At 41.4% G+C, this 26,510-nt stretch overlaps 1 pseudogene; it reads left to right on the top strand.

Annotated features, from left to right (window-relative positions):
• The first annotated feature begins 784 nt into the window (after positions 1-784).
• The window catches only part of LOC132816923 (RNA-binding protein with multiple splicing 2-like), a 42,862-nt pseudogene continuing 17,136 nt past the window's right edge, over positions 785-26,510 (top strand).

Here is a 26,510-nt window from a genome sequence, read left to right as displayed (position 1 = left end):
AAAATAAACTGGAAAGCATAGGACCTATTAGGACCCAAAGTTGCAATCTGTGTGTGGAGCTGGAAGACACAGCCAACATTTTTAAATGAGCACCTTGCATCTATTCACAATAGAAAAGGGTAGTGTGAGTCTAAAAATTAGGAAAGTACTGTAATGTGCTTCAACAAATTAGCAGGTATTAGTGGTTTTAGCAGTCTTGAAAGTGAATAAAGCCCTCAAGGCCAGATGAGAAATATCCAAGATTGCTGTGGAAAGCAAATGAGGAAATTTCAGGAACTCTGACATTAAATTTCACGTCCTCTGTGGTGCTAATGTGGTACCATTATTCAAGAAGGCTAATAGGGATAAACCAGTAAACTACAGGCCAGTGAGTCTAACATCTGTGGAAAGGAAATTATTGCAAATATTACAAAATTGTTGTAATTGATGTCCACTTGATGAGGCAGGGATTTGTCACAGGTAGTCAACATGACATTGTAAGGGAGAAATTATATCTAACAAATTTGATTAGATCGTTCAAGCATGTAGTTAGGTGTGCAGATAAGGATAGTGCAGTTGATGTTGTCTACATTGCAATGGCATTTTAGTTAAGAAGCTTAAGTTTTTGATATCCAGGTGGATTTGGTAAATTGGATACAAAATTGGCTTCGTGGCACAAAGTAAAGGATGATGATTGAAGGGTGTTTTTGTGGTTGGAAGCTTGTGTCCAGTGGCATTTGACAGGGTTCAGTGCTGGTCATGCTATCCATTTTCTTGATGTTAATGATATAGATGTGAATATAGGATGTATGATCGGTAAGTTTATACATGACACAAAAAATGGTGAAATGCTAAATATTGAAGAGGCAGGTCTTAAAAGACTGAACAATATGGACAGTTTGGTCAGATGGGCTGAAAAGTGGAAAATAGAATTTAATCCTGAAAATTGTCAAGTGATGCATTTTGGAAGGACTAACAAGTCAAGGGAGTACGGTTTCAATGGTAGGACCCTAGAAAGTGTAGAGGACCAGAGGAACTCTGGTATGTATGTCTATAAATCATTGAAGGGACAGGTCTGGTCAGCATGGACGAGTTGGACTGAAGTATCTGTTTCCATGCTGTATAGAGTCATAGAGATGTACAGCATGGAAACAGAACCTTCGGTCCAACCCGTCCATACCGACCAGATGTCCCAACCCAATCTAGTCCCACCTGCCAGCGCCCAGCCCATATCCCTCCAAACCCTTCCTATTCATATACCCATCCAAATGCCTCTTAAATGTTGCAATTGTACCAGCCTCCACCACATCCTCTGGCAGCTCATTCCATACACGTACCACCCTCTGCTTGAAAAAGTTGCCCTTTTAGTCTCTTTTATATCTTTCACCTCTCACCCTAAACCTACGCCCTCTAGTTCTGGACTCCCTGACCCCAGGGAAAAGACTTTGTCTATTTATAGTCCAACAGGTTTAATTGGAAGCACATTAGTTTTCGGAGCAATGCTCCTTCATCAGGTGATTGTGAAGGGCTCGATCGTAACACAGAATTTATAGCAAAAATTTGCAGTGTGGTGTAACTGAAATTATACATTAAAAAATTGATTGTCTGTTAAGCCTTTCATCTGTTAGAATACAGTGATAGTTTCACTTCTTTCATGTGTAAATCACAAAACCCTTCTTTTTAAAATTGCATTCTAGGGTTAGCTGCTAACAATGGTGATAGCTAGGCAATATGTTGAAGGTGTTAGCCCCCTGTGTTCTCTGTCTATGACCTGATGTTTAGATTGATTCTAATGTAATAAGTGAGACTTCAGTGTTTTACATAAATTCCTGCAGTTTTTGAGTTCAGAGTTCTACATGAATGTATGCAGTTTTTGAGCAAAGTGCAATGTAACTTTGCAATACAACTTCACCCCACAAAATATATGTGTGCATGTGGGTCTTTGTCTGTCTGTGTGTGCCTGTCTGTCTGGGGTAGGGGTTGTGAGTGTGAGAAAGTCTGTGTGTGTGTGTGTAGTGGGTGCAGAGTGTCTTAAGTCTGCGAGGGGGTGTATGTGTGAGTGTGGGTATGTGTGGGTGTCTGTGTGCGCATCTGTGTGTACCAGTGTCCGTGTGTATGTGAGAGTGTGCATGTGTAGGAATATCTGTGTGTGTGTGTGTGTGTGTGTGTGTGTGTGGTGCAATGGTGATCACCTGTAATGTGACATGAACAAGAAGGAGGCCATCTGGGATGTATGGTATTGGAACTGGTCCTCCTGGGAGCAGATGCGGCGGTGACGAAGGAATTGGGAATATGGGGAGACAGATTTCTCCAGTTTCCTCATTTCCCCTCCCCCCACCTTGTCTCAGTCGATTCCCTCGAACTCAGCACCGCCCTTCTAACCTGCAATCTTCTTCCTGACCTCTCCCCCCCCCCCACTCCAGCCTATCACCCTCACCTTGACCTCCTTCCACCTATCACATCTCCATCGCCCCTCCCCCAAGTCCCTCCTCCCTACCTTTTATCTTAGCTTGCTGGACACACTTTTCTCATTCCTGATGAAGGGCTTATGCCCGAAACATCGAATTTCCTGTTCCTTGGATGCTGCCTGACCTGCTGCGCTTTAACCAGCAACACATTTTCAGCTCCCAACTCCTGTACTCAATACTCTGACCAATAAAGGAAAGCATACCAAATGCCTTCTTCACTATCCTATCTACCTGCGACTCCACTTTCAAGGAGCTATGAACCTGCACTCCAAGGTCTCTTTGTTCAGTAACACTCCCTAGGACCTTACCAGTAAGTGTATAAATCCTGCTAAGATTTGCTTTCCTAAAATGTGGCATCTCGCATTTATCTGAATTAAATTCCATCTGCCACTCCTCTCTGTGACAGGTTGATAAGGTGGTTAAGAAGGCATATAGGATACTTGACTTTATTATTCAAGGCCTCGAATGCAGGAGGAGGGCATTATGAAGAAGCTTTATATCACATTAGTACTCCAGTTATAGCCTAACCATGTGCAGTTCTGTTTACCACACTATAGGAAGGATGTAATTGCACTAGAAAAGGTGCAGAAGAGATTCACCATGGTTTAGATAGGCTAAGTTTGTTTTACATAAAGCAGCAAATACTGAGAGGGGATCTGAGTGAGATGTTCAAAGTTTTGAGGGGCATAGACAGGGTGGATAGGGAGAAACCTTTCCCTTTAGTGGAGGGGTCAAATATCAGGAGACATAGTTTCAAAATGTTACTACATGGAGGTGAATCCTTTTGTTAATTAAACCAAACACACAGAAAAGCTTGCCTGGCCTCGTAATCTGTTAAAGTATGACTGACAGAGAACTCACAAATTCCACTTTTTAAAGAAGATAACATGTTTTTTTTAACTCTAAAAATGAACATTAAGCAACTATTCACAATTCTAAACCCTCCTTTCTCTTAACTGCTTATTATCTGCCTCCAACTCGATAACAATATGCTGTTCCAATCAGATATTTACCAAAATTACATCAAATTAATGTAAAAACTACACAGCCACTATCATCCTCTGTGTCTTTCTTCTTCTGGCTGAGGATCTCTAGGTCGTCATCTTTCTTTTTACTGTGAGCATGTTTCATATGAAAAGGTACTTTTGATCGAGAGTGTTTCCTAATTTCTCGGAGAAGATGTTAGCTGTCTATGCATTTCTATCTTGATGACAGTTGCTCTCTGATCAATTATAAAAATGCCTACATTTTATACGTTCCACCTCCAAAACATTGGATTGTTTCGTTGGTTCAATGTTGGCAAAACAATAAATGTGTTTTAGTATCATGGGGCATAATTTAAACTGACTGGATGTTGTTAAACAACAACTCAAGTTGTTGTCAAGCCAGCAACCAAAACTTAGGTATCCATTTTTCAGCCAAATGTTACATATTTTCAATTTTCCAGTACACTCTGGGACTGCCATCTAGTCATATATGCAGGTGCTTATAAGCTCTCAGTTCAGCACAGCATTCACTCTCTCTCAAAGTACAACGCACGCCTTCAGTTTCATAACAAAAGTAACAAGCAGGAGATTTAGAGGGGATTTAAGGAAAATGGAATTCACTGTATAAAAGGGTGATATAGGCAGGACCCCTCAAGACATTTAAGAGCTATTTGTAAAGGTAAAATCATCATAGTCCTACTGGACCATGGGGCTACTCTCTCATTAGATATCTGAAGAAGAGTAATTAGACCTGAAATGTTAACTCTGCTTTGTCTTCACAGCTGCTGTCAGACCTCCTGAGTTTTTACTGCAATTTCTGCTTTTGTTTTAGAATAGGTGAATGTTTGATGGTTGGTGTGAGCATGATGGACTGAATAGCTTCTTTTTGAGCTGCAAAAGCTCTATGACTCTATCATAGTCAAACTTAGTAGCCAAAAGCCATGCTGTTAAAGACTTTGAGTGAGGAATAGATAACACCTACAATGACTGGGGCAAACAAAGCGATGCGTGGATATTGATGTGAGGCATTTTGTAATGTGCATGTTGTAATTTGTTTAAAGCTTGAAGGTTTTCTGTAACTCAGCAGAGTGAGCTTTGACCTTCTGCTTTAATGCATCTCTCCATATGAGTATAAATGAAGCTTTCCCATCCTCTTTGTGCCCTCTGTCAATTTGTTAAGTTAAACCCCTGCAACAGTTTGACATCTTCTCAGGAAGTCATGTTATATCCATGATCCTGACACTGCATTTGGTTGAGTATGTTTTAATTTACTACAAGTGGTTAAACTAGAGGGTTTAGCTGTCTGGAATACTGGACAGATGTGGACGAGATCCAAAAATCTGGAGGAAGACTCAGGACCAGAGACGATGGGTGAAGAGGCAGAACTACGCTTGGCAAGCAGAAAAGCATTCACTGAGAAAATCCAAACGATCATGCAGAGTGGTCAAATTCCTCAGGAGCCACTAGTGGAGCAGTGATGCCAAAGCCACGTGGTTAGAAAAGGTCAAAAGATGAAATAAATGAATCATGGAGCAAAATGAGACTGCTTCATTTATTCATCATTCCTGTAAAGTGCCACGGCTGTTAGAGATTAGCTAGAGAAAAATAGCAGAAATAAAATATACAAAATGTAGATTATAAAAGGGACCAGTTGATTTATTTGCATATAGAATTTTGAAATGTCTAAACATGTGAAGGGTAATCATGTTAAAAGATGTTAGAACTGTAATCAAATAGCATTGTTTGATCTCTGTTGTGAAGAATAAATAAGGATGATTTCTAAGATTCATGAGAAGATAGAAGCAATAAATATGCTTTGCTTTGAGAACATGGGACAATTAATAGGAATAATAAATATCCACAATTTGGAAGCAGGATGCAGCTTAAGGAATAAGAGTTGTAAGGTCTTTAAATTCATTTGATTCAGTAGTTAAATCATTTGTGTCTAAGTGCTAGTAATTAAGAATTAGTAACAATTTCTGTTTGAGAATGTATTGAGCAAGGTAATCGATAAGTGAACATCCGTCACAAATGTAGATAGTGACCATTCACATCTTTCTGGTGTGCTGGAGAGAAGAAATAGGACCTTTGAAGCCAAGAAATTTATATGGGTAGTAAGCATTTGAAGTTCTACATTGCTGATATAGTAACATGGAGTTAAAGAAGGTCAGAATTCAGTAGGAGGGAATATACAGAGACAACAATTAATAAATTAACTATGCATCATTATGTGCCAAACTTAGATGCCACTGCTGAAGGCAAAGTTCATATCTGTGATTCTCAGGTGATATTCTGGAATATTTGTTATATGGAGAACAATTATAGATCAGAGCTTTAGGGAAGTAGTTACTCCGAAAGTTATAGAGAGATGGGTGACAGTGAGGGGGAGTGAGAGGAAGCAGCCAGTGCAGGAACCCCCTGCGGTCATTCCCCTCAAGAATAAGTATACCGTTTTGGATACTTGTGGGGGGGAATGACTTACCAGGGGTAAGCAACGAGGTTCAGGCCTCTGTCACGGAGCCTGGCCCTGTTGCTCAGAAGGGAAGGGTGGAGAAAGGTAGGGCGATAGTTCTTGGGGACTCAATAGTGAGGGGCACAGATAGGTGGTTTTGCGGGGGCGACAGAGACTCACGATTGGTATGTTGCCTCCCAGGTGCAAGGGTACGTGATGTCTCTGATCGTGTTTTCCAGGTCCTTAAGGGGGAGGGGGAGCAGCCCCAGATCGTGGTCCACGTTGGCACCAACGACATAGGTAGGAAGAGGGGTGAGGATGTCAGGCAGGCTTTCAGGGAGCTAGGTTGGAAGCTCAGAGCTAGAACGAACAGAGTTGTTGTCTCTGGTTTGTTACCCGTGCCACGTGATAGAGAGTCGAGGAATAGGGAGAGAGAACAGTTAAATGCGTGGCTACAGGGATGGTGCAAGAGGAAGGGATTCCGGTTTCTGGACAACTGGGGTTCTTTCTGGGGAATGTGGGATCTCTATAAACAGGATGGTCTACACCTGAATCTGAGGGGCACCAGTATCCTTGGGGGGAGGTTTGCTAGTGCTCTTTGGGAGGGTTTAAACTAACTCTGCAGGGGCATGGGAACCTGGACTGTAGCTTTATGGTACAGGACCTTGAGTGTAGGGAGGTTAGGAACAAGGCATCGATCTCGAAGGAGGGTGCCTGTAAACAGAAAGGTGGCTTGAAGTGTGTATACTTCAATGCCAGAAGTATAAGAAATAAGGTAGGTGAACTTGCAGCGTGGGTTGGTACCTGGGACTTCGATGTTGTGGCCATTACAGAGATGTGGGTAGAACAGGGGCAGGTTCCAGGGTTTAAATGTTTTAGCAGGGTCAGAGATGGGGGTAAAAGAGGGGGTGGTGTGGCATTGCTTGTCAAGGATAGTATTACAGCGGTGGAAAGGACGATGGCGGAAGACTTGCCATGTGAGGTAGTTTGGGCTGAGGTTAGAAATAAGAAAGGTGAGGTCACCCTGTTAGGAGTTTTCTACAGGCCTCCCAATAGTCCGAGAGAAGTAGAGGAAAGTATTGCGAGGATGATTCAGGAGAAAAGTGAAAGTAGCAGGGTGGTTGTTATGGGGCCCTTTAACTTCCCAGATATTGACTGGGAAAGCTATAGCTCGAGTTCATTAGATGGGTCGGTGTTTGTCCAATGTGTGCAGGAGGGTTTCCTGACACGATATGTAGACAGGCCAACAAGAGGTGAGGCTATACTGGATTTGGTTCTAGGTAATGAACCAGGCCAGGTGTTAGACTTGGACATAGGTGAGCACTTCGGGGACAGTGACCACAACTCGGTGACTTTTACTTTAGTGATGGAGAGGGATAAGTGTGGGGGCAAGAGCAAGAGTTATAGCTGGGGGCAGGGAAATTATGATGCGGTGAGGCATGACTTAGGATGCGTGGATTGGAAAAATAGACTTCAAGGGAAGAACACAAATGATATGTAGAGATTGTTCAAGGAACAGCTATTGGGTGTCCTTGATAAGTATGTACCAGTCAGGCAGGGAGTAAAGGGTCTTGTGAGGGAGCCGTGGTTTAATAAGGAATTGGAATCCCTTGTGAAAGGGAAGAGGGCGGCCTATGTAAAGATGAGGCGTGAAGGTTCAGTTGGGGTGATTGAGAGTTATAAGGTAGCCGGGAAAGATCTAAAGAGCAAGCTAAGAGCAGCGAGAAGGGGACATGAAAAGTCCTTAGTTGGTAGGATTAGGGAAAACCCAAAGGCTTTCTATAGGTATGTCAGGAATAAAAGGATGACTAGGGTAGGTATCGGTCCAGTCAAGGATAGTAGTGGGAAGTTGTGCGTGGAGGCGGAGAGATTGGAGAGACACTAAATCAATACTTTTCGTCAGTATTCACTCAGGAACAGGACACTATTGCTGATGTGAATATTGAGTCACAAGTGATTAGAATGGATGGCCTTGAGGTATGTAGGGAAGAGGTCTGGGGAATACTGGAAAGGATGAAAATAGATAAGTCCCCTGGGCCTGATGGCATTTATCCTAGGATCCTCTGGGAAGCTAGGGAGGAGATAGCAGAGCCATTGGCCTTGATTTTTATGTCGTCATTGTCTACGGGAATAGTGCCAGAAGACTGGAGGATAGCGAATGTGGTCCCTTTGTTCAAGAAGGGGAGTAGGGATAGCCCGAGTAACTATAGGCCAGTGAGTCTCACTTCTGTTGTGGGCAAAGTCTTAGAGAGAATTGAAAGGGATAGGATTTATGAACATCTGGATAGGAATAATGTGATCAAGGATAGTCAGCATGGTTTTGTGAAGGGCAGGTCGTGCCTCACAAACCTTATTGAGTTCTTTGAGAAGGTGACTAAGGAGGTGGACGAGGGTAAAGCAGTAGATGTGGTGTATATGGATTTTAGCAAGGCGTTCGATAAGGTACACCATGGTAGGCTAATGCAAAAACTACGGAGGTATAGCATTGAGGGTGCATTAGAGGTTTGGATTAGGAATTGGCTGGCTGGAAGGAGACAGAGGGTAGTAGTTGATGGAATAGGTTCATCTTGGAGCGCAGTTACTAGCGGTGTTCCACAAGGGTCTGTTTTGGGACCATTGCTGTTTGTCATTTTTATAAATGATCTAGAGGAGGGGCTTGAAAGCTGGGTGAGCAAGTTTGCGGATGACACGAAAGTCGGTGGAGTTGTGGACAGCGAAGAAGGATGTGGCAGGTTACAGTGGGATATAGATAAGTTGCAGAGCTGGGCAGAAAGGTGGCAAATGGAGTTCAATGTAGCTAAGTGTGAAGTCATTCACTTTGGTAGGAGTAACAAGAAGATGGATTACTGGGCTAATGGTAGGCTACTTGGTAGTGTGGATGAGCAGAGGGATCTTGGTGTCCATGTACACAGATCTCTGAAAGTTGCCACCCAGGTAAATAGTGCTGTGAAGAAGGCATATGGTGTACTGGTCTTTATTGGTAGAGGAATTGAGTTCCGGAGTCCTGAGGTCATGTTGCAGTTGTATAAGACTCTGGTGCGGCCTCATCTGGAGTATTGTGTGCAGTTTTGGTCGTCATACTATAGGAAGGATGTGGAGGCATTGGAACGAGTGCAGAGGAGGTTTACCAGGATGTTGCCTGGCATGGTTGGAAGATCGTATGAGGAAAGGCTGAGGCACTTGGGGCTGTTCTCATTGGAGAAAAGAAGGTTTAGGGGAGATTTGATAGAGATGTACAAGATGATTAGGGGTTTAGATAAGGTAGACACTGAGAACCTTTTTCTGTTAATGGAGTCAGCTGTTACTAGGGGACACAGCTTTAAATTAAGGGGTGGTAGGTATAGGACAGATGTTAGGGGTAGATTCTTTACTCAGCGGGTTGTGAGTTCGTGGAATGCCCTGCCAGTAGCAGTGGTGAACTCTCCCTCTTTATGGTCATTCAAGCGGGCATTGGATAAGCATATGGAGGTTATTGGGCTAGTGTAGGTTAGGTAGACTTTGGTCGGCGCAACATCGAGGGCCGAAGGGCCTGTACTGCGCTGTATTTTTCAATGTTCTATGTTCTATGTTCTATAATTAGTTCTCTTGGGGGTCTTTAACCCAAGAATTAGATCAGCCTTTCATGCCTTGGTTTACATGGAATGGTCAAGATGAATAAAAATGGACAGTGACAAATGGATCATTTTTCCCATGCCCTAAACCATTTGCTCCCTCATCATAATCGTCCTGAAAACTAAACTGGGACAAAATATTGCTTTGATCAAATTCAACTGAAGGTAGTCAGCAAATCCTGTAACTTGTATCTATGGTAGTAGACAAATTGTCCCTCAATATACACATTGGAAAGACAGCTACTAACTTTGGCTGATTAATAAGACAAGCACAGAAAAAAACAACAAACTTAATCACAAGGCCAAGCTGCCTATTTATGAAGAGCTGAAAATGTGTTGCTGGAAAAGCGCAGCAGGTCAGGCAGCATCCAAGGAGCAGGAGAGTCGACGTTTTGGGCATGAGCCCTTCTTAAGGAATGCTTATTTATAAAGCTTGTCTCACAAGTAGGTTGCTGTGACAGTGAAACCTGTTTACCTGTCAAGACAAAAAGCTCATTAATTACAATTTTAGTATCTATGACATATGCTTGCTATCACATAGTCACCAGGTCATCCTTTTCAGGGCAAATATGTCAAACGTGCTAGTGCTAATTAAGCAAAGAAATCTTCTGTAGTTTGGGCAGGTTCACAGAATGGACAATGGCCATATCACAAGGATATGCTGTACAGGGAGGTAACTTAGGTTAAGACACCAACACCTAAAGCTCTGATTACAGGATCCTGTCTAAAGAGAAATGAAAGTTCTCAATATCAGTCAGACAAGTAAATGCAGCTCCTACGATGAACTGGATTTCACCATCATTGATAAGTTGGAAATAGATATAGTGACCATACAGAAAATGGAGCTCAGAAATGTTAACTAAAATGGCCCCGGCATATTGGCTGTATTTCCCAGCATCCTAAGCAACAGGCTAAGTGAAACTAATTGCTAACATAGCAATTTGTAAGAAGCCAGCCTAGTTGTATAAACAATCCTCCTCACAGATCCGAGAATGATATAGTACATAGCACTAGGTCAAAGGGCAGCCATCAGAGGAGTACTGGTGCCTCACGGTCTAGCTGTAACACAGTAATGAGGTTTGAATGTTTACATTTAAGAGCATCTCTGAGATCTGACTGTTACCTTGAAGAGCAGGAGAAGAATAATGAGGGCTAATGTCTGACTTTAAAGATAGTGTTAATATCTTAACCAGATGGCTGCTGGTGTCTGTGTGTTAGATTTAGAACATTTTTTGATGTGTAAGCTTACAATTAAGTATACTTTGATTAATATACTTTTCGATAGCCTAATGACGCGGGACTCTGTATTGCGTGAGAAGTTATGTATAAATGTAACAACTTTCCCTATCGTGAGTGAGAGAATCCACTCTTTAGTACCCGGCGTGGTCTAAGGTGGCTTTTCTCCCAAGCCTTGTTTGTATATTCGTATACTGACAGTCTTGAATAAAAACAGGGCTGTTGAAAGGTATTAATTAAGTGGTGGTTCTCTGTTCTTGGACAGGTGTTCAAAAGAAGCCCAGGAGCTCAAGGTTGAGTTTCCACATTTTGGTGGCAGCGGTGGGATCCCAACGGAAGGCGGCTCCTGGCGACGGTTGAACAGGACACGGTCTTGCTGTGGCAAGGTGGACACGGGCCCAACTAGGACGTGAGTATACCGTTTGGGACTCACGACTAGTGTCTCCCCAAGTCAGGGGCGGACCTGGATCCAACTCACCGCAGCAGGAGCTGCTACCGGACGGGATCCAGAATGAACCAGTGAACAGCTTTTTAAAGGGACCACCACAAAAGCGCTGGGAGTGCTATAGAAGGTAGGACAATTTTTAAAAAAAGGGCACTGGGAGCGCGGGGAGAAATAAGAATAGTTAGATACGTAAGGGTTTAAAGTCCCATGGGGTTAGAGTCCTCATAAAAGCACCGAGGTACGTATGTGTGAGAGGGTTTAAAGTCCCTTGAGCAGGATCTCATAAAAGCACCGCTCACAAGTAGTTGTTTAGATACGTACGGGTTTAAAGTCCCATGGGGTTAGAGTCCTCATAAAAGCACCAAGGTACGTATGTGTGAGAAGGTATAAAGTCCCTTGAGCAGGATCTCATAAAAGCAACACTCACAAAAGGTTAGGGAAAGTTTAGGGAACATTATGGGACAGTTCATGGATAAATGTGAGGATCCGGGATCATTAATTGTAACAGTCTGCGCAGAATATCCTGAGGATGCACAGTCACTTAGGAAATTGTCAGGATGGCTAACAGAAAAATTGGGACCTGATGAATGGCCTGCAGGGGGTACGTGGAAATTGGAGATTGTAAAAAGAGCTACGGAGTTAGTATGGAAAAAGGGAATAGGAGGAAAGAAGGGTAAGAAAATTATGGCTAAACTAAGAAATGCATGCTTAAAAAAGAAAGAGGAAGCTAAACAACAACACGAGCAGAAGGTTTACAACAGTTGGTTACATAATGCTACAAAAAGGGGGCTAAGTGTCACTAAGGATTCCTTTGACCCTCCATGAGCTCAAGGTTGCATGTGCAAATTTTGATGAAAATATTAATAAGAACAAACGGTTGGCCAACCAAGCGGTGGAGACGGCATTGTCAGACCTGAGGCTGGGTGCAGGATGGGAAGATAAGGGAATTAGTTCCAGGAATGTGGAATCCCCTCCCCAACCCCCTCCATCGGGTACAATACCCCAGGAGGCACGTAGTGAAAGGAGTTTTACCCCAAGCACAGGTAAAAAAGGATATCGGCCTCCACCACAGTGTGAACCCGAACGGCAATTGCCCTACCCTTGGACAGAGGAGGCTGACGATGACAGTTCAGAGATAGAAGAACCCTCAGGTCACATGTTCCCTATGTGTACTGTTCCTAACCCTCAAGCGGGACGGGTAAGAGTCCCCGCACAGCCGAACGCTGTCCCTCCTGTCGCTGCGATTCTTCACCCTCCTACCCTAGACATTTTTACGCCATGGAAACCGCAGGAAATTTTGGCACTGACTATGAATTTCCCTGACAAAGATAAGGATCCACAAAAATGGTGTGAATCAGTTGAAAGCATTTGGCAGGCTTACGGGGCAGTGGGAGAAGATATCTGGAATTTTTTGAGGGTTGTGTTTATTGGCTCTAAGTGGACAAAATTTTTGGAAATATTAAATATGCCCCCTGGTGCCAACAGTTGGACTGCCTTTACAGCACAACACCCGAATCAACAACAACAGGAGCAGGAAATTAAAGAAGCAATGCGGCAGGTCCTCAGAAAACCGGTTGACTTAGCAAAAATCATTGATTTAAAACCAAAAAAGAGGAAGGGTTGCTTTAACTGTGGAAATCCTAGCCATTGGAAACAAGATTGCCCTAAACAGCCACGAGGTCGAGGTAGCAGAGGAGGAAGGGGCCGGGGTGCTCAAGGCACCCCCAGAGGTGGCTATGGCGGCCAAAATCCGTTTAGTAATATACTACCACCCCCACCACCCCCACAACAGTGATGAGATGCTGCCTGTCTTTTCTCACAACGCCATTCCAGAGCCCATTGTGACCCTGTTAATTGAAGGTACCCGTGAACGCTTTTTGGTTGACACAGGAGCATGCGCATCTTCACTAGCAGGGACCCACTATCCTTGTGGTAACAAGATTCAACGTTTGCTGATTCTCCTGTTGACATACATCAGATTCTCCTGTTGACATACATCAGGAAAAGAGTTTGCTCGACTTCAACGTATTAATATCTGAGGGTTATCATAAAATGATAAAAAGGGAGGAATGATAAGTTAGAAATAGATATAGTGACCATATAGAAAATGGAGCTCAGAAATGTTAACTAAAATGGCCCCGGCATATTGGCTGTATTTCCCAGCATCCTAAGCGACAGGCTAAGCGAAACTAATTGCTAACATAGCAATTTGTAAGAAGCCAGCCTAGTTGTATAAACAATCCTCCTCACAGATCCGAGAATGATATAGTACATAGCACTAGGTCAAAGGGCAGCCATCAGAGGAGTACTGGTGCCTCACGGTCTAGCTGTAACACAGTAATGAGGTTTGAATGTTTACATTTAAGAGCATCTCTGAGATCTGACTGTTACCTTGAAGAGCAGGAGAAGAATAATGAGGGCTAATGTCTGACTTTAAAGATAGTGTTAATATCTTAACGAGATGGCTGCTGGTGTCTGTGTGTTAGATTTAGAACATTTTTTGATGTGTAAGCTTACAATTAAGTATACTTTGATTAATATACTTTTCAATAGCCTAATGACACGGGACTCTGTATTGCGTGAGACGTTATGTATAAATGTAACAACTTTCCCTATCGAGAGTGAGAGAATCCACTCTTTAGTACCCGGCGTGGTCTAAGGTGGCTTTTCTCCCAAGCCTTGTTTGTATATTCACATACTGACAGTCTTGAATAAAAACAGTGCTGTTGAAAGGTATTAATTAAGTGGTGGTTCTCTGTTCTTGGACAGGCGTTCAAAAGAAGCCCAGGAGCTCAAGGTTGAGTTTCCACATCATGACTACACAGAAACCCCAAAGCAACCACCACCCCTGCACCAAGCAGATACCATTTTCTCTCCCTCTCCCTCTCACTCCTACTCTAACCCCAAGGGACAATTTCATATTTTGGTCATCAGAAGAAGTGCAGCAGGTGATTTCATCTGACCTCACCAAATTCTGGGACTGCAGTCCCATATTCTCTCCTAGACAGAAAGTTGATAATCTAAGCATTTATATAAATGATTTGAATGAGAATATAGGAGTCTTAGTTAGTAAGTTTGCAGATGACACCAAAACTGGTGGCATGGTAGACAGTGAAGGAAGCTTTCTAAGATTACAGAGGGATCTTGATCAAATGGGTCAATGGGCTAAAAAAAAGATGGAATTTAGTCTGGAGAAATGTGAGGTATTGCATTTTGGTACAACAAACAAGGGTAGGACTTGTACAGTAAATGATAGGGTCCTGTGTAATGTTGTAGAACAAAGGAACCTAGTGGTTCAGGTACACAATTTTTAGAAGTTTGCATCACATCTATAGAGGTTGGTTAAAAAGGCACTTAGTACGCTTGCCTTCAATGCTCAGTCCTTGAGCACAGGAATTGGGAAGTCAATATTGAGGTTGTACAGGACCTTGGTGAGGCCTCTTCTGGAGTACTGTGTCTAGTTCTGGTTGCCCAGCTATGAGAAGATTATTATTAAGCTGGAGAGGGTTTAGTGGAGATTTACCAGAATGATTCAAGATGCAAGGTTTGAGTTATAAGGAAAGGTCAGATAGGTCGGGACTTTCCACTGGAGCAAATCAGGTTGAGAGATGACTTTATAGAAGTTTATAAAATTATGAGGGGTGTAGCTAGGGTTAAGAGTGGATGCCTTTTTCCTGGGATGGGGGATTTCAAGACTAGGGGCACATTTTTAAGGTGAGAGAAGAGAGATTTAAAAAAAGACGAGGCGCAAATTGTGGTTCACGTGGAATGAACTTGAGGAAGTGGTGGATGTGGGCACAATTACAATGTTTGAAATACATTTGAAAAAGTACATAAATAGGAAGAGATTGAAGGGATATGGGCTGGGAACAGGCATGGGGAACTAATTTAGTTTGGCATTATGTTCGGCATGAACTAGTTGGACTGAAAGGTCTGTTTCTATGCTGTATGACTCTATGACTGCATGTGAAAATCTGAATGAAGACATCTTCATTCACTGGTGGATATGCTTGATTATGCCATTTGTACTCATACCGTCACTAAGAGATGGACTACTGGCTGCAGTCTCCATTGACATTTGTAACAAACTCTGAGATTACACAACCATGATACTGCTATAAAGCAGACCACATTGGCCAGCAGCAATTGTCAGGTTTCCACTGAGAGAGGGTTGAAGTCCCATCTTCTGCTAATTAACAGAGTGTTAAACAACTGTGGACAGCTGTGATCAGTGGGGATGTATTCTCTATCCAACTTCAGGTGGATAGGCAGGAAATCTCTCTCTCTGAGAAAGCTCGCCCACAGTGTATTTGCAGTATTTTCTGCTCTTATTTTAGATTTCCAGTCTTAGTGTTTGGTTATGTATGGCAGGATCTAGTTCTGGAGAATGAAGTGTGTTGATTGCAGCGCGTTTCAGTGGAGGGACACTTAGAAAGCAGTGGTCACAATATCTTTAGGTTCAGAATAGTTATAGAAAGATATGGAAAATGGAAATACTCAATTGCACAAGGAGTTGCGAAGAGATCTGGCTGTGCTAGATTGGAGTCAAGGTAAAAATGTGTATTTGGAGGTTTTCAAAGAAGAGATAGTTTGGCATCACACATCTCACATTTTCACAGGAGAAATATGTGTGCATCTAAAGTTTGCATTCCCTCTATTGCTGAACAGATAGAGGCAGCTTATAATAAATAAATATTGCAGGAGAGAAGTAAACTGAAAACTTTAAATAAAAGAAGCTGAAAGATAAACAAGAAGGGCAAGTGAGTTTACATATAGATGAAATGAAATAAAATAGACTAGAACATCCATTTTCATGTGTACTCCAATGCAGAAATACAGGAGTACAATAAAAGGAATTACAATGGCTACCTCTAATGGAGAAAGTGAGGACTACAGATGCTGGTGATCAGAGCTGAAAATATGTTGCTGGAAAAGCGCAGCAGGTCAGGCAGCATCCAAGGAACAGGAGATTCGACGTTTCGGGCATAATCATTCCTGAAGAAGGGCTTATGCCCGAAACGTCGAATCTCCTGTTCCTTGGATGCTGCCTGACCTGCTACGCTTTTCCAGCAACACATTTTCAGCTCTGCCTCTAATGGAGCCAGCTTAGGTACAAGTACCCAGGTACAAATTTTGGCTACAAAAAGAAAAGTAGTAGCATTACTTACAGTGTCTAAAAAATAAGTTAGAAGTGAGATAATTATAACATAGTTAAAGGATTGACAATATAGTCAGGTAAAGAATTTCGGATCAATATTACATTTCAACAGCTCAACCAGCATGTTGTCTGACCGCCCACGGAGGCCCCATTCCAACAACAACCCTGCCCCATTCCAAGCCTCCAGTCCACTCCACCAGACACTCAGCTGAACCAAGATAAGTTGTGCTGCGCTAGGATTCGCTTTTCTTCTCACGAATCTCCAGGACTCTTTTCCCCTTGTGCTGTTTCAAGTCACACTTTCCCTCATGCTGTTCCAGGACGCCCGTCCTTTCACGGTCATGCTGCTCCAGGACTGCTAAAATGAGACAAAAAAAGGAAAAAGAACAGACAGAGTGGTGGAGAGTCCTACACTGCTGCCATTTTGCCGGCACACAAGATAACACAAAGATAATAATTGGGTAATCAAAGGAACAGTGGGGCTGATGTGGGACAATAAAAAAAGTTGGAGTATAGTTGAGTACTAAATGAGTAAATTCCATTTACTAAACAGGTGGTACTGCCAATGTCACAGAATTCAAAAGGTGGTAGAGAAGTTAGATAGGATGAAAATAGAATAGTGGAGATACTTAAAACTTGGGAGAACTCAAAGTGGGAAAGTTACCTGATGTAATCTAAATTGTTGAAGGAAGTATGTTAAAAAATTATAGAAGCTCTGGCCACAATTTGCCTTCACAATTTTAGTTTTCCCTTTATCTGTAAAGGTTAAAGCACAATTTCTGAGAATGATTCTGCTCTCTCCCTTCATGTTTTAGATTTTTTAGATTAGATTTACAGTGTGGAAACAGGCCCTTCGGCCCAACAAGTCCACACCGACCCGCCGAAGCGTAACCCACCCATACCCCTACATTACCCCTTACCTAACACTACGGGCAATTTAGCTTGGCCAATTCACCTGACCCGCACATCTTTGGACTGTGGGAGGAAACCGGAGCACCCGGAGGAAACCCACGCAGACACGGGGAGAACGTGCAAACTCCACACAGTCAGTCGCCTGAGTCGGGAATTGAACCCGGGTCTACAGGCGCTGTGAGGCAGCAGTGCTAACCACTGTGCCACCGTGCCGCCCAATGTTCATTTTCAAAATATTAATGAGACCATCATTTCCATCACTCCCCTGATATACTAGTATAAAGTTCTTTTGACCAGCCTATTTATCGTTTCTGTAGGATCCTGCTTCTAAATTGTTCAAACGAAGATCATCCCAACACAGTAATGTAGTTCCTTATCAGAGTCTTACAGTTTGGAATCACTATTTCCCATAAGGTTCTGCCTTATGTTCATCTTAATTGTCAGCTCGTTTGTGAGCACTCTGCCTCTGAGTTAAAAGATCAATATGTCTAAATACAATTTCAGGACTTAATCACAAAATAAAGGCTGGCATTCCCATGTTTTTCCAACAGTGTTACGTTGCCAGAAGTTCTCTCTTTCAAATAAGATGTTAAATCGAGGCCCTGCTTACCGTTTTAGGTAATTATGATAACTGTATGAAGAGGATTGTTGGATTGTAAATATTACATATATTAAAGAAAAGGAGAGAGGGCTAAACCCAGGAATGAGAGACTTAGCTTAACTTGATGATGGGAAACTTTTAAAGATAATAAGACAGGCTTTCATAAAGGATTAAGTTTTTTGATGAAGTTTTTGCAGTTGATCCTCGGGATCACCTTTTCATCTTTCAAGTAGTATTTCACATTGTTGAAAAATTTAAAGGAGCAATGGCTGCATGGATATTAAATTGGCTAACGGACAGAAATTAGAGAATAATTATGGTGAACAATTATATTTCAGACTTTAATGAAGCAGCTGAGTTGGTTGCTGTCAGGACTACTCGTCTTTTTGATTTGTAACACTAAGCAGCATTGAGATACACAGGGCTAATTGCAAATTAGCAAGTGACATGAAATTCCTAAATACAATTAAACAAACTCAAGAAAAAATGGAATGATGAAATGCAGAGACACAGAAGATTTACAGCACCTTAAAAGAAGAGCGAGTGAAGAGACAAAGAGATTTGGGGAGGGAATGCCAGAGCTGTGAATGAGTTATATTTAGATGTAGGGAAATGCATAAGCTCCAGCACCTGTCTTTGGATATGAGAACAAAGTGTGGGAGAACATAGTAGTACAGAACTTGAGAACTGCTGTAACAAAAAGTGTATTTTATTGAAATTTTTCATTTTGTATTTGTACAATTGTGTGAGGATCTGAAAAGGGAGTGCCTTAAGCATAACCGACAAAGATGATGCAATATGAATTGTGAGCAGAATATTTCCAGATCTCTATGGTGAAAGACCTAACATCCAGGTCCTCCTCATAGTTTCTGTATAAATGTCTAATATATCTGTAAGTGGTTTCTAACTTCTTTTTCAATACAAGAGGGCTTGTGAGTGGTTTTCCTCTATCGTACTAGATCAAGCAGGCCTTTTAGATCATTAACCTAAAGAGGCTGGAAATAAAATATCCTTGATTGTCACATGTACTCAAGTACAGAAGTACAGGAGTACAGTGAAATGTTTCCAATTTTGTCCCATGTGGTGCCATCTTAGTTACAAGATACCTAGGTCATAGTTCCTTCCAATTCTAATAAAAACAGTGAGGCACACTAGTCCCTCACAGCCTTACAGTCTCCACCACAGGCTTCTCAGGCCTCATCTGTGTCAATTCAAGCCACCTCATTCTCCACACCTACCCATGTTCCTTCACTATCCATGACTATCCATGACAATAGCCCTCTGTCCAGTCCTCACAGCTGCTCATACCCTCCATAGCTTAGCACAACTCAGACCAATGTATGGCCTCCCATTCATAGCTCCTATTCCAATTAACACTATCTCATGCCAACCCATTGTCTAACCATCCACCACCCCATTCCACCCTTTCCCCTTACACTCCATGCCTGTTTATCCAATATCCAACATGAACAGATCTGAAGAGCTATGTTGAGGTCACATAAAATTAAATTACATATATGAAGAATTAATTACTAATTTCACAATATTAAAATAGTGATGACATTGATAACAGCTCATTCAATGCATTTAATTTTTTAAAATATGTAATTCCTTATAAAAATAAACATTTTATTTATAATTCCATCAAAAACTTTATATCTCTTTTTAACCACTTGCAGCAATCAATAAAATTGTGAAGGTTAGAGCATAGAAGCTGTCGCACAGAACAAATTGGAGAATGGTAGCCTTCAATCTTCTGTCAACACACATCCACTCAAATTGTATGCACCAACTCCTTTCAACTGACAGTCCTACAAGAGGACATTTCTAGCCTATAACCATAAATACCATGCAGCTTAATAATGCATCTCAAGCAGTATCTCATGTATAATTCTTTAAACTTTAATGAACACAATACTTGCCCTCTTTTTATTCCTAATCTGTAGCAATTGTACAAATGGAAAGACAGGAATATTCAATTGAAGTTAGTAAAGGCATTCATTACATCTCAACATTGAAAAACATTGCTAAAATTCTTGAAGAAAATGGACCTTCCCAAAGAACAATTCTTGGAACATATCAGAGGAAACTTTCCTGATGGAAAATGGAAGAAAGAAAGAATGCTAAGTTCTTCTATCAGAATGAAGAATTAGTCAATTCAACCCCTCAACACTGCTTCGCCATTCCACATGATCATATCTGATCTCATCTCGGCCTCAATTCCACCTTTCTGCCACTGTTCATAACTCTTCAACTCTATTAATTAAAAATCTGTCCATTGCCTCTTTAAGTTAACTCAATGTCTCAGCATCCATCACACTTGGGGGTTGTCAATTCCACAGTAAACCCAGATGTTCAATTCCCAAACCTGGTCTGTCTGCAATATCTTGGTAATCACTGCCAAAGCAGTGTAACTTGTCTCTACTAACATCATTAACTCATCAATTTTAATCAAAATGCTTTGGGTATTCAAAGGCAAAACCTTTAAGATTATTCTATTATCAAATTTCCCTGTTTTCGTACAATTTTTTGGTATGACATTCACACATTATATTCATTCCTTTAATTGGCTGATGGCAAACAGTTTCATCACTAATCTATATTCCAACCTTATCCTTAAACTTTGATTTCCTAAGTTTCAATGCAACTAGATTGAATACCATTCCACAATTCCACTATTTAGTATAAAGTCCTATTTATAGCCCTAGTTATGGGATTTGTGAAGATTCTGGTCCCAGCATGATTCAGATGGACCCCCTCCTGTGGGAAGAGCGCACTCTTTCCCCATGATGTGGAGGAGCCGGTGTTTGACTGGGGTAGGTAAGGTTAGAAATCACACAACACCAGGTTATAGTCCAACAGTTTTATTTGGAAGCACTAGCAGTGCTCCAAAAGCTAGTGCTTCCAAATAAACCTATTGGAGAATAACCTGATGTAGTCTGATTTGTGGGTGGCACGGTGGCACAGTGGTTAGCACTGCTGTCTCACAGCGCCTGAAACCCGGGTTCAATTTCCAACTGAGGCGACTGACTGTGTAGAGTTTGCACGTTCTCCCTGTGTCTGCGTGGGTTTCCTCCGGGTGCTCCGGTTTCCTCCCACAGTCCAAAGATGTGCAGGTCAGGTGAATTGGCCATGCTAAATTGTCCGTAGTGTTAGGTAAGGGGTAAATGTAGGGGTATGGGTGGGTTGCGCTTCGGCGGGTCGGTGTGGACTTGTTGGGCCGAAGGGCCTGTTTCCACACTGTAAGTAATCTAATCTAACTTGCCCTACTACTAGTGCCAATGTCCAATGAATTCAAAACCATTTTTTCTGCACCAATCTTTGAGCCACACATTATCCTTTTTTATCTTATTGACCTTGTGTCAATTGGCTCATGGCTTAGGTAGGTGTAATCTGAAGACTATTACCTTTTTAGATCTGCTTTTAATTCATAAGATCCACCTTTTCCCTGGCCGATTTCAGCTGCATCTGCATCTAGATGGCGCCTGAGGACTGGTGTCATCAACAGTAATCAGCTGCTGCACTATACAGAACAGTGTTAGCAATAATGAGACCCTTCATTTTTTTATAGCTGAATACAATGTTTTGGCTTGAAATGTTGTCTTGGGCAGTCTGTTATGTGCACTCACAGTCCTGTGCTATAAGATTCAATGTTTTTATATATTCTCTGAGTCAACTGGTAAATGATTTTATGTAGAAATGCAGCAGCAATATGCCAGTTTATCCCAACTTTGCAAATGGTACTTAATTCACATTGCTTGGTTGGCCACAAATAGTAAACATTGTTAGAAAGAAGCAAAACATAGCAGGTCATAGGGTTACAGAGATTAGATTAGACTTACAGTGTGGAAACAGGCCCTTCGGCCCAACAAGTCCACACCGACCCGCCGAAGCACAACCCACCCATACCCCTACATTTACCCCTTACCTAACACTACGGGCAATTTAGCTTGGCCAATTCACCTGACCTGCACATCTTTGGACTGTGGGAGGAAACCGGAGCACCCGGAGGAAACCCACGCAGACACGGGGAGAACGTGCAAACTCCACACAGTCAGTCACCTGAGTCGGGAATTGAACCCGGGTCTACAGGTGCTGTGAGGCAGCAGTGCTAACCACTGTGCCACCGTGCCGCCCACATACAGCATGGAAACAGACCCTTTGGTCCAACACATCCATGCCGACCCGATAACCTAAACTAATCTAGTCCCTATTGCCAGCACTTGGCCCATATCCCTCTAAACTCTTCCTATTCATATATTCATCCAGATGCCTTTTAAATGTTGTAATTATGGAAGCCTCGGCCACTTCCTTTTGCAGCTCATTCTGTACATGCAACACCCTCTGTGTGAAAAAAATGCCCCTTAGGTCCCTTTTAAATGTTTTCCCTCTCCCCTAAACCTATGTCCTCTAGTTCTGGACTCAACCTCTATAAGGTCACTCCTCAACCCTCAACGCTCCGAGAAAATAGCCCCAGCCTATTCAATCTCTCCCTTTGGCTCAAACCCTCCAACTCTGTCAACATCCTTGTAAATCTTTTCTGAACCCTTTCAAGTTTCACAACATCCTCCCAATAGGAGGGGACCAGAACTGCACACAATGTTCCAAGAGAGTCATAGAGATGTACAGTACAGAAACAGACCCTTCAGACAAACTCATCAATTCACCTGCCCACCCTGATGCCTTTTAAATGTTGTAAATGTACCTGCCACTTCCTCTGGCAGCTCATTCCATACACACACAACCTTCTGCTTGATAAAGTTGCCTCTTAGGTCCCTTTTAAATCTTCCCCCTCTCACCTTAAACCTATGCCCACTGGTTTCGAGCACACCCAAAATACTTTGTCTATTCACCCAATCCACATCTCTCTCTATAAGGTCAACACTCAGCCTCCAACACTCCAGGGAAAACAGCCCCAGTCTATTTAGCCTCTCCCTATAGCTCAAACCCTCCAACCCTAGCAAACATCCTTGTAAATCTTTTCTGAACCCTTACAAGTTTCACAAAATCCTTCATATAACATCTATGGTTCCACCAGCTTCTGCAATTTCTGAGAAATGTTGATATCTCTCAGTTTCCTCTCAGCTGTGTTTCCTATGGTCTTCAGAACAGCAGACTGTGCTTTTGGTAAGGTATCTTCCTAAAAGTGATAATAGACCTATACACTGAGGAAATGACTCTCAATTTTGAGTTACTATGTGCTTTTAAATCCAGAAGCAACAATTCTTTGCTCACTCCATGATCTATTCCATGTTACACAGCAGTTGTGTTCCAATGTAAACGTTGAGTCTTGGACTGAGTTGACCCACAATTCAGCAGTGAAATTTTCTGCTTTGTCAGGATTATGCCAGTACAGCTATGTTTATTTTTGACTGCACAGTTATTGAAAATAGTAGAATTCAGATTTGAGGGCAAGTATGCTTTCATGATTAATCATGACCAATAAACTAATATTTTGTGATGGATTTATTATGCAGACAGAAATATAATGATTATGATGCCCCTCTATGCTTATTTGTTGATCATATTCAGCTATTCTGTGCTCCTGTCTCCATTTTTTGAACTCCTGTGGACAAATAATCTAAACGATGTTTTGTCAAAATTGATTTTTTTCTTTGTCACACATTTAGAGTGTCCTGAATTGAAATATTTTTTCAATCATCCTTTTGACCTCATCCTGTCTTCATGTGATATCTCATTGATGATTCAAAATATATTTTTGTATTCACTCTTTATTTGTTCAGAGGAATTTTGACCCTGTGTTCATGTTACCAAATACAGGCAGATGAACAACATATTAGGGCAGATGATATGATGGAGCAGTTGTTAAAAACCAGTAAATCAAAAAGGCTTAAATTCAATCTTTTCCAGTTTTAGTTGGCTAGTTATTTATTATTTGCCTGGGTACCACCTCAGATTAATTTTCATTTTAACCAGTTAACTGCAAAATGTTTTAAAAACATTTTAAATGTTTTAAACCTTCTAATAAACCTGAAAGTGTGTTGTAATTTTTGAAGAATAAAACCAACAGTATTATACTTTGTTAATCAAAAAACACGTGTTCAAAGAAATAGACTAGACACAGTTGTATTGGTACTATATTGATACAAAATACAGTAAATCAATTGCAATATAATTCTTGTAATTTAGCTTAATGCCTTGACATACTTCACGTAAATAGTTAATAGTCTGAAACACAGATGTTTTAATAGAAGAGAGAAAAAGCTGACATGCTGAGACTTCAGTAATAAACAGTGTATAATAATTTGATTACATAGTCATACATGGACAATAGTAGCATGCTGTTCTTTAACATAACCATGATTCAAGTTCACACTTCAAGTTCTCTTTTGCTGTTTATGATATATAAGCAGACTGTTTGTAAACTCTGGAGCAGAATTAAATGAACTTTATTCATTGGTTGGTCCATATAATGCCTGAACTTTAAATGCCTGTATTAAGTAACAAAACAATGCATCAATCAGGATTGACAAATCCTAGCTCTAGAAACAAATTATCATAAGTAAGAGCATTTAGTTTGCAATCTTTTCATATTTTCCTAGGCGCCAGACCTCCCAACAATTGCCCACAGCCATTACACAATTTCTAAATGCCTCCTCCAAGGGCAGGTTGTCCATCTGCTGCCTGTCTCTCTACACTTCATCTGACGACTCAAGAGGCAAGATCTGGAACTTGTTCAAAGCATTCAAGCCAGCAAATAATTCTTGAAACACCAATGTTGAAACTACTGTGGGGATAATAGCAAATTAACAGTTAATGGGCAGAATTTTGCAGACTCCAACAGGTGGCGTACAAGCCAGATAAACTCAAAGAGTTAGCTTTGAAATCTAAGTTTAGCTGCATCCACTGCGATACATGGACTGTCTCCAAGATCAGATACTTAGTACTGCTTCTCTATTCTATTTTGTTCTAGTCTGTTTCTCTTACTGTTAACAACTTAGGTTAACCAGGTATCCCTTAACAATATGGTTAATCAGCCTTGAGCTCATATAACCAGTCATTTTAGTTAATATGCAGTAAACTACGTAAACTATGCAGCAACTGCTCTTTTGCTGAAGAATTATTAGTGATTAATCCTTCACTATTTAATAGTAGTAAGCACAATAGTCTAGTATTATAAGAATTGATGAGAGCATATTTATTAGAAAAGCAACCCTAGCAGAATGATGTACAGACATTTTTGCAACAGGATGGCAAACAGTGTGATCTACACGTCAATTGAAGAAATCATGAACATTGCAAGAATCCACAGCTGTCTATAGAGAAGGGACAAGAAGTAATGTTGATAAAAAAGTAGTACTGTACCTCTAAGAATTCAGCACCATTTAAAAAGGACCATTAATGCAATCAACTCCTACAACAGTATCAGCTAACAGCAACAACCAGCATCTTAGAGATGGGAAATATGTAGCCCAAAGCAATGTTGACCATCCTTAATCAGTCGCTACCTTTCCAAATGTTTGTAAATCCTTTCCCTCGGACTCCCCTCCAAAAAACGTACCCAGCACTGACATCAGACTCACTGGTCTGTAGTCCCCTGGCTCTTCCTTACCCCATTTTGTAAATAATGGCACCACATTAGCCCAACCTGCAGTCTTCCGGCACCTTAGCCCTGGTTATCAATGATGCAGATATCTCAGCAAGAGGCTTCTTCCTGAGCTTCCCACAAAGTTCTAAGATACACTTGATCAGGTCCCAGGGATTTCTCTACCTTTATGTTTCAAAATCATGGATTCAGAAAAATTAACAAGTTAACTACTAAAGTGAATTTTGAGATGATATTGAGAAAACTATTAAAGTCCCTCACATTCATCAACCAGAATACACATTCCCCTAATTTAAAATCCAAATTAATTGATATTACATGAAAATTATAAATCATTCATTATATCACAAAGAATGAACTTTGAAGCCTTTGTATGTTCCATCCATTGGCATACATACAAGTCTTTTGGAGGGAGCTGATCAGTTCTAATTATTTAATGTGGTTGTTTTAGCTGTTAGGCTCACCTGTAGTGTTAACATGCATGTAACTTAGGTTAGCTTGATAGTTCTTAGGAGGTGTATAATATAGTTAACTACTTGTAGCCTGCTTTCTTAGTATGTAATAAATTACTTCTTGTAAAGAAGGAAGCATATGTCAGCTATAGACAGGCTAGATTGAGTGAATCTTTAGAAGAGTATAAAGGCAGTAGGGGTACATTTAAGAGGGAAATCAGGAGGGCAAAAAGGGGACATGAGATAGCTTTGGCAAATAGAATTAAGGAGTATCCAAAGGGTTTTTACAAATACATTAAGGACAAAAGGGTAACTAGGGACAGAATAGGGCCCCTCAAAGATTAGCAAGGCGGCTTTGGTGCAGAGCCGCAGGAGGTAGGGGAGATATTAAAAGAGTATTTTGCATCAGTATTTATTGTGGAAAAGGATATGGAAGATATAAAATATAGGGAAATAGATGGTGATATCTTGAAAAATGTTCACATTAGAGAGGAGGAAGTGCTGGATATCTTGAAACACATAAAAGTGGGTAAATCTTCAAGACCTGATCAGGTGTACCTTAGCTGGGGAAGTGATTGCTGGGCCTCTTCCTGAAATATTTGTATCACTGATAGTCACAGGTGAGGTGCCGGAGGACTGGAGG

This window comes from Hemiscyllium ocellatum, chromosome 6 (genome assembly GCF_020745735.1).
Source record: "Hemiscyllium ocellatum isolate sHemOce1 chromosome 6, sHemOce1.pat.X.cur, whole genome shotgun sequence".
NCBI lineage: Eukaryota > Metazoa > Chordata > Chondrichthyes > Orectolobiformes > Hemiscylliidae > Hemiscyllium > Hemiscyllium ocellatum.
This window is presented reverse-complemented; position numbering and strand designations above follow the sequence as displayed.